The sequence below is a fragment of the Acinonyx jubatus genome, chromosome X (genome assembly GCF_027475565.1).
Source record: "Acinonyx jubatus isolate Ajub_Pintada_27869175 chromosome X, VMU_Ajub_asm_v1.0, whole genome shotgun sequence".
Lineage (NCBI taxonomy): Eukaryota > Metazoa > Chordata > Mammalia > Carnivora > Felidae > Acinonyx > Acinonyx jubatus.
This window is the reverse complement of record NC_069389.1, coordinates 47152979-47156959: the sequence shown is the minus strand read 5'-3', so window position 1 is coordinate 47156959 and position 3981 is coordinate 47152979.

Here is a 3981-nt window from a genome sequence, read left to right as displayed (position 1 = left end):
AAACTTGGAAAGACCACAAATACAAGGATATTAAAGAAAATCCTAAAAAAGAATGAATTGGACAACCAGAAAATTAAATAATAAATAAAACAATACATTGAAATAAGTGATAATGAACATGAAAGTCCAAAACATTTGGGATGCAGCAAAAGCTGTCATAACAGGGAAGTATATAACAATACAGGGATTACATCTGGTAGCAAGAAAAGTCTCAAATACACACTCTAACCATATACCTATATGAGCTAGAAAAGGAACACTAAATAAAGCCTAAAGCCAGCAGAAGGAAGGAAATAATAAATATTAGAGCAGAAATAAATAATATACAAAATAAAACAACTCCTCCAAAACAGCAGAACAGTTCAATGAAACCAGGAAGTTGTTCTTTAAAAGAATTGATAAAATTGATAAACCCTTAACCAGATTATCAAAAAGAAAATGGACCCACATAAATAAAATCATGAATTAGAGACGAGAGATCACAACCAACACCACAGCAATACAAATATTTATAAGAGAATATTATGAAAAAAAAATATTTGCCAAAAAAACTGGACAATTTAGAAGAATGGATAAATTTCTACAAACATATAAAGCAGAAACAGGAAGGGGCACCTCAGTTCGTTATGTGTCTGACTTATTCAGCTCAGGTCGTGATCTCATAGCTCATGGGTTCAAGCTCCACATCGGACTATGTGATGATGGCTTAGAGTCTGGAGCCCGCTTCGGATTCTGTGTGTTTCTCTCTCTGCCCTTCTCCTGCTCATGCTCATGCTCATTCTCATTCTCATGCTCTGTCTCTCTCTCTCTCTCTCAAAAATAAATATACATTAAAAATGTAAAAAAAAAAACTGAAACAGGAAGAAATAGAAAACTTGAACTGATAACCAGCAAAGAAATTGAATCAGTAATCAAAATCTCCCAGCAAACAAAAGTTCAGGGCTAGATGGCTTCACAGGGGAATTTTACCAAACATTTAAGAAGAGTTAACACCTATTCCTCTAAAACTTTTCCAAAAATAGAAATGGAATAAATTTTTCCAAACTCATTCTACAAGACCAGCATTGCCTTGATTACAATATCAGACAAAGACCCCACTAAAAAAGAATTAAGGACCAATATTTCTGATGAACATGGATTCAAAAATTCTCAGCAAAATGCTAGCAAATTGAATCCAACAATACATTAAAATAATCCTTCACCATGATCAAATGAGATTTATTCTTAGGCTGAAAGTGTGGTTCAGTATTGGCAAATCAATCAATGTAATTCACCACATTAATTTTTAAAAAAAGGATAAGAACCATATGATCCTCTCAATAGATGCAGAAAACGCATTTGTCAAAATACAGCATTCATTCTTGATAAAAAACCCTCAACAAAGCAGGGATATAGAGACCACAATATATCTCAGCATCATAAAGGTCATATGTGAAAGACCCACATCTAATATAATCTTCAATGAGCAAAAACTGAGAGCTTTTCCTCTACAGTCAGGAAAAAGACAAGAATGTCCACTCTCACTACTGCTATTTAAGCTAGTACTGGAAGTCCTAGTCTCACCTATCAGACAACAAAAAGAAATAAAAAGCATCCGAATTGGCAAGAAAGAAAGTAAACTTTCACTATTCACAGATGGTATGGTACTCTATGTAGGAAACCCAACACCCCACCAAAATAATAGCTAGAACTGACACATGAATTCAGAAATGTCACAGGATGTAAAATCAATGTACAGAAATCAGTTGCATTTCTATGCACAAATAATAAAGCATAAGACAAATCAAAGAATTGATTCCATTTACAAAAACCATAAGATACCTCGGAATAAATCTAACCAAAGTGGTATAAGATCTGTACTCTTGAAAACTATAGAATTCCCCCCTTTTTTAAATTTATTTCTTCATTTTGAAATAGAGAGAGAAAGCGCATGGGCAGGAGAGAGGCAGAGAGAGAGAGAGGGAGGGAGAGAATGCCAAGCAGGCTCCACGATGTCAGTGCAGAGCCCAACAAAGGGCTCAATCTCATGAACCATGAGATTGTGACTTGGCTAAGATCAAGAGTTGGATGCTTACCTGACTGAGCCACCCAGGTGCCTCTGAAAACTATAGAACTCATATGAAAAAAGTTGAAGAGGACATAGAAAAATGGAAACACATCCCATGCTCATGAATTGGAAGAATAAATATTGTTAAAATGTCTGTACTACCCAAAGCAATGTACAAATTTATTTTTTTAAGTTTTTTATTTATTCATTTTGAGAGAGAGAGAAAAAACGTGAGCAGGGAATGGGAAGAGAGAGAGGAGAGAATGAGAATCCCAAGTGAGAATCTCCACACTGCCAATAGAGAGCCCAATGCAGGACTCGAATTCATGAACCATAAGATCATGACCTAGCTGAAATGGGATGCTTAACAAACTGAGCCACCCCAGAGCCCCACAATCTACACATTTAATGCAATCACTATCAAAATACCACCAGCATTTTTCACAGAGCTAGAACAAACAATCCTAAAATTTGTGTGGAACCACAAAAGACCCCAAATAGACAAAGCAATCTTTAAAAAGAAAAGCCAAGCTGAAAGTGTCACAATTCTGGACTTTAAGTCCTACTAAAAAGCTGTACTGATCTACACAGTATGGTAGTGGCACAAAAATATACACATAGATCAGTGGTACAGAATAGAAAACCTAGAAATGGACCCAAAACTATTTGGTCAGCTAATCTTTGACAAAGCTGGAAAACATATCCAATGGAAAACAGATAGTCTCTTCAATAAACAGTGTTGGGTAAACTGGACAACAACATGCAGAAGGATGAAACTGGACCATTTTCTTACACCATACACAAAAATAAATTCAAAATGGAGGAAATATCTAAATGTGAGACAGAAAACCATCAAAACCCTAGAGGAGAACACAGGCAGCAACCTCTTTGACGTTGGCCATTGCAACTTCTTACTACATATACCTCCTGAGGCAAGGGAAACAAAAGCAAAAATGAACTATTGGGACTTCATCAAGATAAAATCTTTTGCACAGTGAAGGAGACAATCAACAAAACTAAAAGACAACCTTCAGGATGGGAGAAGATGTTTGCAAGTGACATATATGACAAAAGGTTAGTATCCAAAATGTATAAAGAATTTATCAGATTTGATACTCCCCCCAAAAAACAAATGATCCCATTAAGAAATGGCAAAAGATATGAACAAGCACTTTTCTAAAGAAGACATAGAGATGGCTAACAGACATGAAAAGATGCTCAACATCACTCATCGTCAGGGAAATTCAAACCAAAAAATACAATGAGACATCACTCCACACCTCTCAGAATGGCTAAAATCAACGACATAAGAAACAACAGGTGTTGGCAAGGATGTGGAGAAAAAAGAAACTTCTTGCACTATTGGTGGGAATGCAAACTGGTGTAGCTACTCTGGAAAACAGTATAGAGGTTTCTCAAAAAAGTTCAAAATAGAACTCCTCTACTATCCAGCAATTGCGCCGGTAGGTATTTACATAAAGGATGCAAAAATACTGATTAAAAGGGTCATATGCACTCTGATATTTATAGCAGATATATATAAATATATATATATTTAATATATATTTAAATTTATTTAAAATATATTAGATATATTTAATATATATTTAATATATTTAATATATATTTATATATAAATAAATATTATATATATATTAAAAAAGCCATAAAACTTTTTAACTCAGCCATAAAAAAAAGAATGAAATCTTGCCATTGGGAACAATGTTTATGGAGTTAGAGTGTATTATGCTAAGCAAAATAAGTCAGAGAAAGACAAATACCACATAGTTTCACTCATATGAGGAATTTCAGAAACAAAACAGATTATCTGGGGGGGGGGAAGAGATACAAACCATATAATAAAGTCTTAACTAAAGAGAACAAATTGAAGGTTGCTGGAGGGGAGGTGGGCAGGGTGATGGGTATTAAGCAGG